The sequence below is a fragment of the Ailuropoda melanoleuca genome, chromosome 1 (genome assembly GCF_002007445.2).
Source record: "Ailuropoda melanoleuca isolate Jingjing chromosome 1, ASM200744v2, whole genome shotgun sequence".
In the NCBI taxonomy this organism is placed as follows: Eukaryota; Metazoa; Chordata; class Mammalia; order Carnivora; family Ursidae; genus Ailuropoda; species Ailuropoda melanoleuca.
Window position 1 is genome coordinate 175,193,872 of NC_048218.1, and position 15,556 is coordinate 175,209,427.

The 15,556-nt window shown below is 36.7% G+C and overlaps 2 protein-coding genes across 8 annotated transcripts in view; one reads left to right on the forward strand and one right to left on the reverse strand.

The window, feature by feature from the left end:
- The window catches only part of IMMP2L (inner mitochondrial membrane peptidase subunit 2), an 816,344-nt gene that overhangs the window by 423,338 nt on the left and 377,450 nt on the right, over positions 1 to 15,556 (reverse strand). The window lies entirely within an intron of this gene.
- Positions 1 to 15,556, forward strand: part of LRRN3 (leucine rich repeat neuronal 3) — a 36,158-nt gene that overhangs the window by 16,184 nt on the left and 4,418 nt on the right. The window contains exon 2 of one of the 3 annotated variants that reach the window (XM_034670668.1): positions 7,693 to 7,783. The exons of the other annotated variants lie outside the window; for them this stretch is intronic. The gene's annotated coding sequence lies outside the window, so the exon portion shown is untranslated. The remainder of the gene's footprint in view (positions 1 to 7,692; positions 7,784 to 15,556) is intronic. 3 annotated transcript variants of the gene reach the window in all.

Here is a 15,556-nt window from a genome sequence, read left to right on the forward strand (position 1 = left end):
TTCCTTTCTTCTTGGACTCAGAATAAGGGGAGTTTGTATTTAAAGTCTGATACTTGAATTATGGGGACCTATCAAACCGCCTCCCGTCGCAGTCCTCCATCAGGGAGAGACTTCTGACAACACTCGGTTATAAATAGTTTACACTCCACCGATCAGTCACAGGGGAATAGGGGCAGTTTCAGCCCTGGGGGCCCTTTGTCGCACACAAAAAGTCTTTGTTTGTTCTTTGTACACTTACACTAAACCCATTTCTCTTCATTAAAATACTAAAATAAGCATGTTCAAGAAGAGGTGACCGAACACAAAGCAACGAATAAAAAGATTCTGCACATGCACAGGAAGCATTTTCTATCTCACTGTGTCTGAAAGGAATTGTTTTAATCCACATGCTTTAATTGTAGTGCTCCTGAGGTTCTCATCTCAAATAGGAGAGTCAATAAATGTTTTCCATGCTCATGTTAAATGTCAAGACCATAGGTTTGTTCTTTCAGATCTAGTGAGCAGTATCATTGGATCATAATGAACCCCCAAAGATTTCTTTGCCGTCGCTCAGCTGTCCATTTCAAAGCTCTGGGTCACCCTATATACATCTGAGTCCACTGATAATATCATAGAATCTAGTATACAGAGCTTACATTTTCAAGTAAATTTTACTCATTTTGTGTGCTTCACGAATTCTGGGTTCTTCCGCTGAAATTTAGTGCCAACAATATTTGCCCAGCCTTGACTGACGGCAGCTATTGTTTTGGTTTGGACGAACTTTTGTCTTTAACAGAGTTTATATGAATTTTATTACATCAAGGGTGTTTTCTTACGCCCTAACGTATTTAGGGGAGCAGTGTCTTCTGTAAGGATCTTTTTCCAGCACAGATTCTTGATTCCAACTGGGCTTCATTAGAGACACAAACTTGAGGCTGTTGAGATAATGACTACTTTCCACTTGTTCACTATCAGCTGGCAACCACCAAGGTCTGGCCTCCACCCACAGCAAACCAAAAAGTCTGTCAGTGTTGAGAAAAGTTGTCTAGAAAATTGGTTTGGTGTGGTGCAAGGCAGGCAATAAACCAAAAGTAAATAAATCATTTCTGGTAGGAAAGGAAAATGAAACGGGGATAGTGACTGGAAGCAGTACTTTTTGGTAAGGCGGTGTATAATCAGGTATCACTTGTAAAGAGGGTACAGCAGCACATGCCAACAGGATTAGTGTGGGAATTAAATAAGGACATATATGAAAACAGAACTAAATTTTTGCCACGTAGCCCATTATGACTGCTAGTACTTTTGTTGTTTTTGTTGTTTGCTGATATTGTTATATGATAGAAATAGGAAATTAATGGAAATGACAAGGACCTTAAGGAATTTTTAGGATCAGTACTGTAGTGAAATAATGCAAGGATAAATAAATCATCAATGGCCCCATCTGCCTATGGATATTGGAATTAAATCTACATTTGAGAAAATTACGTTTTTTCTCTAATCTATGTTTCTCCAGACAATTAATGGGAATCGGTCATTAAAGAAAATCTCAAACTAAAATTTTTCAACTCCATATTCTTCATTATCCTGACATGGTTTAATTCTCCGAAATTAAGGACAGTTTTCATTCACGGAAACAAAACTATACCTTCCAAGAAAATCTATCTAACACCAGGAATAATCACAAAGAAATCTTATATCTTACTAACCAGAAACATGAATTACAATGAACAGAAGTCAGAAAAAAAATCTCATTCTATTTGCAGTTTATATCATGAACTCCAATCCACAGTGGTTTGATCTAAACTTTATTACATGGTTGTACTTGAAGAAAATATGTAAAATATGAGTATAATTTTTTTTTAAAGATTTTATTTGTTTATTTGACAGAGATAGAGACAGCCAGCGAGAGAGGGAACACAAGCAGGGGGAGTGGGAGAGGAAGAAGCAGGCTCATAGCGGAGGAGCCTGATGTGGGGCTCGATCCCATGACGCCGGGATCACGCCCTGAGCCGAAGGCAGACGCTTAACCGCTGTGCCACCCAGGCGCCCCAATATTTTTAAAAGCAAGTATAAAGTACCCACAACTCTTCAGCTTCAGAGAAAGGTTCCCATAATATAAATCAATGTTGACTAATTTTTCATTGAGCAATATGAAATATTCCTGCAACAGAAATTAATGGTAAATTAACTTTATTTCACAAAGTAATTTTGGTTGGACACAGATGAATAGTAAATCTAGGTGAATGTCCCAGATCAAATTTAAAGGAGTCTAGATTTTGAATCATGTAATAGCGTGAAGGGAAAATGTCTTTTCATAACTGAAATCCAGTAATCAAAAATAAAAACATATTATATCCTATCCTGTGAAGCTACTATACCATATTGTAAAACCGTTTGCTTTACTTAGCCTAAAATGATAGCTTTGAAACATATTCTTAAATTACCTATAGAGTTTATCACTAAGAAATTCTTCCAAACAGGTGGTTTTCCACCTAGTTTTCATCTAATCTATACATGAGATGAATTCCAGGCTTTTAAGTATAAAGTGGGTGCAAATCTACATTATTTTGAAAGCACCCTCTGTCCTCATTAATATCTAGAACTCTTTTTCCATGACTGGTCCTCCAGCCCTATGCAACCTCCCCCCCACCAAAAAAAAAAAGATGCTTAAGTTGGCATATTGCTTAAGCTCTTCCTGAGGGAGCTGTTGCAAAAGAAGTCTTGTTATAGCAAGGGCCTGTATTGCCCATTAACACAAAATTAAAATTTGGTAGGAACCACCAATTGTACTACTTTCCATTTCAAAGAAACAGCCATTTTGTCTTTTCTACTTCCTCATTTAACTTTAGTCCTTTCTATTCACTACCTAAACCCCGCAATACATTTTTTTTTTATGTCGCTGTTTTTAGGGATCTCATATTCCCTCAAATATTCATTACCCAGATGTAGCCTAATCCTTAAAGAGGATATGGTCAAATATCACTGGAAACTTATAAAGCCCATTATGAGCAGGTATAATGTGAATTAATTTGATCCCCTGTGTCAATAATAATTTCTAATGAATTCAAGGGAATCTCGCAGGGGAACCAAATCTCACAAGGTTGTCTTACATGAGGCGGTCCTACATAATGAACCCCACGTAAAGAGCTGTTGTGATATTCCTGTAAAGTTAAGTGGCTATAAGGTAGGTGACAGGAAGAAGGAAACTCAAAGTTTTAACTTGCATATATGACCTTTTATTTCCACACATGAAACATATCATAAAGCTTCGCTGACCTACTACATGTCAAGAACTAACTCTGTCCGCCCCTTCAGGCTTCTCCAAAGTACCACCAGGTCATCTCCCATTCATCATTTGTCAACACAAGTGTTAGGGAAAGAGTCCAGGACTGGTCCAATAATGAGTTTCCTCTCACTGAAAGATGCACGCACATGCACAAAGACATGTAAACTACCTCTTTACCTGGCTTAGATGATTACTTTCGAAACTCAAAACCATAATCCAACAAGATTTTTGTCAAGCTTTCAATGGAGTTTTTGTTGTCATTCTGTTTTAAAATCTTACAGCTCTGGACGCAAATATGGCCCTGTTGTTTGGAGCAGTTTGTCAGGAGTGTTAGGGGGTAATCATACAGCATGAAGGAAATCTGGCACTTTTCAAATGAAAATAGACAATGCCAAGCTCATTATAAGGAACTAATGATACAGACCGTGTCGGTATTATCAGCTCTAAGTTACAGTAACAGAAAAGCATCATCTATCACTGGATTCATGGCAGCCACGCGCTGACCCATGACACACTTGAAATGTGGTGCTATGGTTTATTCTCTTGTTTGCTGCATTTGAACAAATTTTTCAATCACAGGACCTCATTTTATTTCAATTCCTTTCAAAATTTATTTTCACAATCCTTAGTAAAAGTATAAAACACACTGATATTTATGCTGTTATGTTTAGTAGCAAAGAAAAGAACAATATTTTATCACAGGCAGAACAGAAACGAAACTGCCCAGAGACTCTGTGCCCTGAGTTTTTGTCAGAGGAACATTCTTCTCTGGAATGTAACTTTGAGTTTTCTCTAATCATATTGCAACTAAATAGTCTTCATTTTCTACCTGTAGTACATCTTGGGATTTTTGTCCAGAGGCTTTCTCATCTTCTTTACAAACCAATGACTTTCTGTTCTGCCAAACTGAACTAATCAAGGAGCACAGATATGATGAAAACCTTTTTGCTACCATCCTTTTGCAACATATCTCTGCTTTAAAAGCCATCCTTTCTGAGATTGGTATAAAAGCATTTATTTGCGGCAACAATATAGAAGAAACTATTTTTCTTGTTTCTTTGGAGAGGTGGGGGGGCACATATATGCCCATGATGTGCTCTCCCGTGTAAGACCTAGGGAGAGCAATACTTGTAAGGTCAGAAACACAAGGTAGCATGCATGTACCTGCTCCGTAGAATCAACTCAAGCTGGAATCACTGTTTATTTATTTTCTTTTAACCACACCAGTGAGATGGACAGTCTTCAGGTGACTCAAAGAATGGAGACCTCAAAGACTTAGGTTAGGGTATTTGGCTGTCTTCTAATGAAGAAGGAAATGATTTAAAAATTGCTTGAATTATCTGCATAATTACCCCCAAATGCTTTCATCTGAAATGTAGGATAATTGATGTCTCCATGAGACATGCATTTCCAAGCCATTGTACTGTAAGGCAGTACTGTGAGTATTTCTTGTCATTCAATCGGGGGATTCCTAGGGAAACTATCTCTGAATGTAGCTGGAAATGTCTCTGAAGATAAAAGGAGGCATCATATACAAATCATCCCACTGCACTGGCTTCCCAAATAAACTGGAACCTACCAATAAGAATGAGCTTTTTGAAATCAAAAGTATCAAGGAAAAAAGGAAAGCTTATGTAGGAAGAGCTTTCCTCTTCACTCATGTGAAATTTTTAAATACAAATTCATGCCTAGTGAAATCAATGACCCTAAATACCTACCAATAGAAATAAAAACTGGAACAAAATGGGAAACTTTAGTACAAGAGTTTAGTCAATCGCACTGAAGATTTTCTGAACAGAACTAAAGGGATCTTCATATAGACAGGTACGTGCACACACATATTTTGCCAAGAGAGTAATTATTTACCCATATAAATTGCTTCTGAGATACAAATAAAAAAAATCTCCAAATTCTCTATGAATTTGTAAATGTCCTAAGAATCCTTTCATAGACTACTTCTGGTCCCAGTAAAATTCACACCCTATGTGTATGCCATAGTTAGACACATGTGTAAAATGCAACCAAACATGATGAAAACCTCATGAAATCCCTATGTAAATTTATCTGTCAGTAAGATTATGTTTGCACCAGGCAAAGTACTGGAAGAGCTTTGAGCTTATTTATTTAAGGGTATTACAAAAATTATGTAATTATAGCACTTAAGGGGCATCTTACTTTAGAAATGAAGTCATCACAGGTCACAAGGTCTTCTCTCAATTCTTGGGTCTGCATGGTTCCAGTATGCCGCTGCCAAAATACTGTCAATCACCCAAATAGAGATCTATATAGTTCAATTATAACCTGAAGAAAAATTTCCATTACTTTGTTTCGCAAATTGGAAAACAAGATGATTATACTACAGTCTAAGATGAGTGAATGTTAAGGATAATGCATAAATGAGTGCTTTTCCCCAAAGACACCTACACTCTGGGCTAAACAAATGCTAAATAACAAGGGAATAATAAAAAAAGAAGTTAAAAAAGCAAATCAGGCAACCAAAATCCACTGGCTCTCACACAATATTGAATGAAGTACTGTTATGCTTTACTATAGAGTTCCTCAATATATGAAGTGATTCTCACAGACTACGAGCATAAAGAGATGAGTTCTGGCTTAGAAATATCATTTGTTTTGCTAATCATGTACAAAAATCAACTTCACATATAATGCTATTAATGAAGTGCTCAGTTGAGCAAAAACTGTAATTAAAAATAAATACAAATCAGATTTCTTTTCATAATGAGAAATGACAGTATCACGACGAGCTGGTAATTTGTGAGTATACAGGAATCACTACACCAATATGAAACACTTCTGACACTCAGATTTCATTCCCCACTTTCTAAAAGAAAATGGTAAAGGAGGAATTTCTGCACTGAAAATTATCCTTCTCAGTTGTCGCTAGGCTATAACTAGCTTCCACAAATCTCATGCTTTGGGGGTGCTGCATTTGGAATTATTTTTTTAAAGAAAACTATCCTGACCCTGTTTTACTTTATTCCTATGGATCTCCCCACATAGCGCAAGCCTCAAATCTGAAAACAGAAGAAAAAAAGATAAAAAGTCCAAGACTCCCTCAAAATCTGCCTAACAGCATATTTTAAGATTGGGAGAAAAAAAGAATTTGTGCTATTTAAGTTACTCTTGGTTTCTCTAAGAGAAATTCATCCCGAGCTTAATTTCATAAGGGATGGAAATAGTACACGACTTAAGATCTGCAGGAATGTTCTCTGTGTTCAAATACAATATCTTGAAGATGACAGGGACACAAAATAATATCAAATCTACCCTCCTCTTTTTTTCTTTGTACCTATAGCTACTCCTATCATAAGGACAGGAGAGAATCTAAGCCAGTTTGAGAATCTCAAAACATCAGTTGTGAGAATCTGAAAATGCTAGAATCTAAGGAAATCAGTCTCAAGGATAGTATCCATTAACTGTGTGGGTATTCATTACATTTCAGTACATAAATTCTGTACAATAACAAAACTAATTTTGCTCTGATTAACAGTCTTCTGTATAATGGCAACTGTATAGGGAATCTCTATGGGATTTCACAGAACGTTAATAATCAATTTGGAAACAATAGTGAAAATTTCATTCAAACCCCACATTTTACACGGAACTAAGACAACAATATGGTTTATCTGACTGGCACAGCAAAACTAGACCCAGAAAATGGGTTTTCTTTTTCCTGCTCCCCTTCTATGACAGTCTGCTGCCTTCAAATTTTCATTTGCATAAAACTTTTTTTTTTTAATCAGAGGAGAAACAAATAACAAAAGCCAGTGTACCCATCCAGTGGGAGAAAACACCTTTCTGAAAAGATAGTAAGATGATGGGTGCTATGTTAATAAACATTTGAGACAAAGTAGAGTTTGCTAGTATTAAAAGATAAACTGAAGAATATTACTGAAAGCGTCTCCGCTGACAGGCACTTGGAGAGAGACTTTTATAGAGAAAGTGTGGGAGCAAAAACAGAGAAATATTGATTGACTCTAGTTTAAAGCCGACTTGGCTGTTCCTGGTTGGTTTCAATTTTGTAACCTTGAGGCATTGACAGGCTTAGATGTTGGTTTGCTTACATGGGCCCCTGGCCTAAGGGCCACTTCAGTCTAACGGCCTTCTTGTTTAATTAATTTAACAAGGTTAAAGGTTAAGACTGGGTTTCAGAGGCAAAATGAAGGGATTTGAATGTACATCTGAGGGAGAGGGAACTGGCAAGTCATTTAACCTTTTTGGCCTTATACATAAAGTAAGGATAATAATAGTGTCTACAAAAAGAGTGGACCTGAAGATTACCTGTGAGAATGCATGTAAGGTGTAAGATTAGTGGCACATGTGTGGCACTGATGTATTATTATTAACTGCTACTACTATACCCACCCTCTTCCTGAGCATTTCCCTTTTCCCTGCTCTGTCCCTAGGCAGCTAACATTGACCATGAAGGCTGAGTGCTATCCCACCACACTTGGGGATTCTTCCCACCTTGCAAGAAGAGAAGCCAATTTGGATTTGGTGAGAGCCCAGCGAAATAGATGTAACTATGGCAGGCCTATAGACTGAGATGTTGGTGGGGGAATTTACACTAGAACGAATGCCTAAAGTCTCCAAATTTTCAATAGTCCTTTAGAATAAGCCACCTTTGCATGAGTCATTTCACCTCTGAGAGCCTCTGCTACTTTATTTCTAAGAGAGGATGGATGGTTCAGAAAGTGAGGTCTTTGGAGCCCTTTCAGGATCAGATGCCATGGGCAGGAAAGCCAACCTGGGTACCATCTAGATCTTTCCAGATGTCTGCCTTCCCACACTCTCCAACACCACCCTACCTCCTGTGCTAACCAGAATAGATCTTTCCTATGTTGAATTAATGTAAATACAAGTAAGACCTTATGAGAACAAAGGGTTTCACAATCAAAATGAGGTTGAGAACCAATGGATCTCCATACCCATTTCTACCTAAGAATTTACTACACCAAAAATATGCTGATTTTATATGATACCAAATATATCCAGGTGACTGAAACTTCAATAGTTTCAAAAATTCCTATCTTTCCGGGTGCCTGGGTGGCTCAGTCACTTAAGCATCTGCCTCTGGCTCAGGTCATGACTGGGGTCGGGGGATCCCGCTCCGCATCGAGCCCCTCATGGGGCTCCCTGCTCAGTGGGGAGTCTGCTTCTCCCTCTCCCACTTCGCCTCCCCCAGTTTGTGCTTGTGCTCTCTCTCTCTCTCTCTTTCTCACTCTCAAATAATTTTTTTTTTAAAAATCCTAGCTTTCAGTTTAGAAAATAATCATAATGGTTATACTGTATATATGTCAATATTAATAGTAACTGACAACTCATTTTTCAATCAAGGGACCTAATCAAGGCAATTTACTTACCCAGTGGTTAGTGTGCCTTAATTTGGTGACTAAAGCAACCCTCTTCTTCATTTACTACTGTGTAGATATAAACATGAAATGAAATAGGAATAACTCCAGGTAATTAATCTGACAGAGTTTACAAACCTCATAATTAAAGTTCACTGACCCTAATGCGTTAATGACATAGGCCTAGAGTACTGAATGTAAACTTGCAATCAGTTAAATACAAAGGTTTAAGTTGAGTAACTCAGTTTACCCACAGCTATTTTTAGACATCTTTTTTAAAACCTTTCATGTTCACAGAGAAGTATACCCTTTGAGAATGGGAAGGAACGTTAACTATGATATAACCAATGTCTAAATTTTAATGATCCATAACTTGAGGTACAGGAAAGTAAGATGTCCTATCCACAATTATAAAATCATCCAGTAAACCTGACCCATGTTTCATATCATAAAGCAAATTTTCTTTCTCTTTATCGATTTTTTATTAACAGATAAATACTATAACATTCCTTAAACTATTCTAGTTAACATTATCTACTTCCTGGAAGTTGACCTACAAATTCAAATAATTAATTAGTTTTGAAAAACCGGAAAATAAATATTTCTCAAGGAAAAATGAATACCCTTTTATAGGAATGCATTTAGTATAATTCAACAACATCTTTGAGATATGGAACCTTCAATTAGAATTGAAGAAAGATTGAGTCTTACAACAAAGGAATATAAAGTCAGATAATGGGAAAATAGAATTTAAGTTCCTTACACAAATGAACTTAGCTAGCAATTTGCAATAGAAGAAAAGGAAAAACTGGGCTTTAATGTAGCCATGGCAACTTCCTATCTTCACCAATTTTTGAACTTAAATATCCAAATGTTTCTCTTCTTCAGACTCTGTAGTCTTTATAATACACATAATGAGGTACAGGGAAGAAGGCACACTTTGTTCTTAAGCTTAGCATTGTACAAATTCATCTGAAAGATAGTGGATTTTAAATCTTCTCCCCCTGTCTTCCCCCAGTATACCTCAGTTGATTTTTTAAATCAGCATCATGACAAAACACAGAACATTCAGACTGATTCTGTGGGATGGCCAGAGCTAAGCATCCTCTCCTTGCTACATCCGCAGAGAAGTGCATATACTTTTATTGTGTCAAATCTGTTGTACGGCATTCTGTGCCGGCCACACCTTCGATAACTGCGAACCTGTGAGTAGACATTGCATCTGATTTATTGCTAACTCTCCGGCACCTACAACAGCGCCTGCCAAAACGTGGTTGTTCAATAATGTTTCTTATGTGATGAAAAACAGATGAAGCTAAGGAATAAAGAACTTTTGACCTAGGAAAAGGAAGCTTTTGCCCTAGAAGTTTCCACATATAATTATGTGTAGAAACAATTTCTATTTTTAGATTCAAGCAATCTCAAGTTATAATGAGTATCCACAGGTTATTAAAAATATTGTAAGATTTTAGAAGTCCTAAAATTTCTTTTTCTCAATACCCTAAACTGTCAAGTTTCATGCTGCTGGCCACTTTTATATATATGTGTGTGTGTATATTTGTGTGTGTGTGTGTGTATTTTTTTTTTTTTACTATATGTATAATTTGAAACATAAAATGTTTTAGGACTTTGACTCTACATCAGGCAAAATCTACCTGGGGGATCCAATAAGAAAAATGAAAGATACTGTGAAAAAAAATTCAAAAAGCACAAAGGACTACGTTGAATGAAAATTCCACATCCTAAAATGCTTTTAAAACTTTTTTTAAAAGGCCTTCTGTACCACCACCATCCCCCACACACACAAAAAAGCCTTAACTGTCATATTATATTCTGTCGATGAAAAATAATCTTTAATCTTTAAAGTTTTTACAAATCTTATGAGATTACAAATGAAAGCACAGTGATAGATGCAGTAGGCCCTCAGCAAATATTTAGGGAAAGACGAATGGAAGAATAAATGAAAGAGTAGATAAATGATAAGCTCTAATGAGGGCTCACGTTGAACTTGTAGGACTCATTCATTCAAGTCATTTAAAAGAGCCTTTATAGGGGCGCCTGGGTGGCACAGCGGTTAAGCGTCTGCCTTCGGCTCAGGGCGTGATCCTAGCGTTATAGGATCGAGCCCCACGTCAGGCTCCTCTGCTGTGAGCCTGCTTCTTCCTCTCCCACTCCCCCTGCTTGTGTTCCCTCTCTCACTGGCTGTCTCTATCTCTGTCGAATAAATAAATAAAATCTTTATAAAAAAAAATAAAAAAAATAAAAGAGCCTTTATATAATACATTTCCCTGAGATGTCAGTTTTCATTCCTGGTGACGTGTCATTATCTTCTGAACTTTTATAATATTCAATTATAATTTATTTAGCTTTAATATATAATAAAGGTTCAGGTGCTTTTAAAACTAAAAGAAGGTACAAAAATGACCTTCCAAAATAGCTTTACATTAAAAAAAAAAGAAAACTGAAAAGAAAATTGTTAATTATGAGTTGGTTCTTAGCTGCTAAGAATAGGACCATACACATGAATGTTCACCCTAAAAAAGAGGAATCAGTTAATGACAATGTATACAATGTTAGTAACAATATACACTGTCAGTTACAATAGTTTGTATGGTTTATTTACTATATTTTTTTAAAGATTTTTTATTTATTTGAGAGAGAGCATGAGCAGTAGGGAGGAGCAGAAGGAGAGGGAGAAGCAGACTTCCCCCTGAGCAGAGAGACTGATGCAGGGCTCAATTTCAGGACCCCAGAGTCATTACTGGAGCCGAAGGCAGACACTTTATCAACTGAGCCACCCAGGTGCCTCAATTATTTACTATATTTTAAGGAAAAAAAGTAAGCTACTTTGCCTACATGTTATCTTTTTTACATCCACCCATCCATAATATAATATTTAAGACTTATGTTCCAGTCCCTATGCTAGGCTCCAGAGCAAGCAAAGGTCCTAAAACCTTTTTTTTTTTTTTTACTAAAGATTTTATTTATTATTTATTTGTTTATTTGACAGACAGAGACAGCGAGAGAGGGAACACAAGCAAGGGGAGTGTGAGAGGGAGAAGCAGGCTTCCCGCTGAGCAGGGAGACCGATGCGGGGCTCGATGCAGGGATCGATCCCAGGACCCTGGGATCATGACCTGAGCTGAAGGCAGACACTTAACAGCAGAGGCACCCAGGTGCCCCCTCCTAAACCTTTAAAACTCAAATTGAAATACTGATTTTTTTGAAGTGCAATTTTCCTACTCTTATTTTAGAAGAAAAAATTTCCCAGCATATTGATGGAGCATGGGAAATTATGGAAGTATACCAATAATTATGAGATGCAAGTTTTCTAAGCTTGGAAATATTTTTTTAAAAGCTTATTTTTTTTTCAATGCATTCAAAAAGGAAAAGTGGGAGAGGGAAAGATGGGGAGAGGTAGGATAAAAGTGAGAGGGTCTATGGCATTAAAATTCTCAAAAAATGAAAATGGGATTAAATTGGTCAATTTATTTTTAAGAGACTAATAATTAGCTTGATATTTTAAAAAATTTTTATACATATGCGTATAAAAAACAAGTGAAAATCTCTCTAAAATCAATACCACCATTATAATTATTTAGCCCAAATCCCAAAATGGCCAACAGCAGAAACCATTTTCTCAGCTTAGTAAAGCTAAAATGTGGTTTTAAAGAACAGCTATGTTTTTAAATTGCTGCCTATAAAGTGAACCATTTTCTGTTTTGCTAGTGGATGCTTTGTAGTACAATTGTGATATTTCTACTTTTTAACCATCAGACAATAAGAAAAGAAGTCTGTAAAAATCTGGGGGTGTATCTGTTTCTCTTTATTCTGTTCTGGCTGTCTTGCTTATTGGTAGTTACTTAGGAAGGAAAAAAAGACATTTTCATCACTATTCCATATGCCATCATCCAATACAAATTATAGAAAGACACATTTATGAGTTATTGTTTTGCACATATTTGATTAATGACCCTTACACTGGAGGTACTGGGCTAGGTACTAAACAACCAATCAAATGTGCTAACATAAATCAAAAGTAAATTGAACACAGCCCCTAATAAACTCATATCTAGGGAAGGTGTAATAATTGAATAATCTCATATCTGATAAGAGGATAATCTGATAATCTAATGTCTAGTAATAATCTAATGTCTGACAATTTTATATTCAGTAAGGGGAAAAAATATAAAGAAATGATTGAGACATAGATGAGAGGTGACCAAGAATGAATCCAGCAAAAGTCTCCCAGCACAGGGTTGAAGGCTAAGATTAAGCCTAGGGCCATGGGACTCAAGGTCCGGTTCCTGTGATAATACAGTCTTTTACTAAAGCAGTTATGTTAAATTATCATTTCTGATGACTATCGTAATTAAGAACTCCAACCTGACTTACCTGCTTCTGATTCCATGTTCACAAGCAAATTGTAGATCCATAATTTGTATTTCCAACTACATTTTTTTTTTATAATGAAGCAACAAAATTGACCAGCAGATTTGGGGGTTTGTATTCTCCTGACAGTCATATTTCTCATTGTAACATACTGGCATTTTTTTTTATTTTTTTTAGATTATTTATTTATTTATTTGACAGAGATAGAGACAGCCAGAGAGAGAGGGAACACAAGCAGGGGGAGTGGGAGAGGGAGAAGCAGGCTCATAGAGGAGGAGCCTGATGTGGGGCTTGATCCCATTACGCCGGGATCACGATCACGTCCTGAGCCGAAGGCAGACGCTTAACCGCTGTGCCACCCAGGCACCCCCATACTGGCATTTTGATTTTGTCCCTTGTGAGTTCGGTTAGTGTGAACCACACACTAACCACTATTAGTAGATTGATAAAGTTAATTTTTCAAACTTGAAAGGCTGAAGACCAAAGTAATGACAGCTCTGCTGAGAAATAAAATCACTACAATAGCCTTTTGTTAAAACTATTTCATCTCATCACTACATGTGTATGCAGTGTGGATTATTAGAAAGAGATGCTAAGCCTAAAGACAAAACCTCGGTCCTACTGTTACCCCTCATTTATTAGCAGTGTGATCTCTGCCTTATAAGTCTCAAACACCCTTATATTAAAAAAAAAAAAAGGAATTAAAGTTACCTCCCGGCCCACCCCACAAGGTTATTATTAACATAAAATAAACAATGAATAAGAAAAGGCTTTGAAAACCATAAAGCACTAAGATATAAGATACTATTTCTGCCTTACTATCCTGCAAACAGTCTATGCCAAAGAGTCCATTAGTGAAAGCATCATAATCATTTCCAAAGACATGAGAAAAAAAATCAATATTACAATGAAGGAAGGCAAAATTTCCACATCTTCCATTGTGCTTCTCATACTGACAATTTCTTCCTAGAGATCTAGAGAAAGAAAATTTGAACTTGCTCACTATCACAACTCTCCTTATTTTCAAAAGCTTCCATAATGAATCTAGTTCAAATATGGTTGTTTCTGGCATATGGTTATATAAATAATGAAATGAGGTCAGAAAAGAGTTTCTAATTAAACAAAGATATAAATTTGAGAAAAGAAAAGAATAATTTCCAACTAAAAAGTGGCATTATTAGGTTAATGTCCCCCAAAAAAGTTTCCATCTTAAATATTTCTAATCCTCTAGTTAACGTAAGGACATAGGCCTCTCTGCTCAACTGGAGAAAGACAATTTAACTGATTAACTGGCAGAAGTTATGCTTTCTTAGTTCTCAAATGACTGATTTATGGGAACATGCAGAAATATGTTTCGTACTTTGTACCTTAGGCTGTTTCTTCATTTTTGGAAGAAAGAGGAAGTAGATTTCTATTTTAGTTGTATTCAGGTATCCTTCCTATGTGCTCCCATATCAGCTGTACAGTGAATTGCAACCATCTGTTGACTTGTGCTTCCCCCTTCTGACTGAAAACTTAAGGAGGGAAGAGAACATGTCCAGTCATTTTTTTATCCTCTAGCTATTAACTCAGTAGCTGGAACACAGAAGGTACTCATTAAATGTTGACTGAATAAATTACGGAATAAACTGCAGACATAATATTAGATTGACTTTTCTTTAAAGTCGAATGTTCCTTTGGATTATACTCAAATTTAGTCTTTGGATTTTAGTAATATAGGCAACATGCATTCTGTATAATAGATTCATGCAAGTTAAAGCAGGTGAATATTGAAGTTAGTAAATTAAACAGATTGACTTGCTTGCTTAAATTATATGTAGAGAAGATGAATATATACATTTATTAATATAATTCATTTATCCTTTCATTCAAAACATCTGTGGAAAATCTACTACATTCTAATTACCATGCCCAGGAGCTGGGATGGAAAGGCAGGCAGGCCTCAGGATCTCAAGGAGATGAATACCTGGTGAGGCAGAGAATCAAGTAAATATTTTGACAGAGGTGTGTGCTAGGGCCATGGGATCACGGTGGAGGGCAGTCAGGAACAGCTGGAGGGGAGGGCTTATACAGAAGGCTTCAGGAACAGCTGGAGGGGAGGGCTTATACAGAAGGCTTCATGGAGAGGTGATGCTTGAACTGAGGTTTGACAAAACAGTAAGAGTTAACTTACAACAAAGAAACAGGAATTCCAGGCAGAGAGAAGGTGAGGTACCCAGAGCTCTGCTGACCGAGGGGAGGCTGCATGCAGAATGGCAGAAGATGAGGAGAAACATACAGAAAGAGAAGAGAGACTGAGGATTGTGGAGGGTCCTACGGGCCAAGGATTTATCAGGAATCCTCAGTGAAGAAGGAGCTGTATTAGATTCTGTCCTCAAGGGATTCAGTGTCTGCTTAAAAGAGATTAGGAATAATAGCCAGAAGTCCTAGTTGAAAACAAAACAACAACGAAAAGGACTCAGCCATAAAAAAAATAATGGAATCTTGCCATTTGCAAACAACATGGATAGACCTAGAAGATACTACA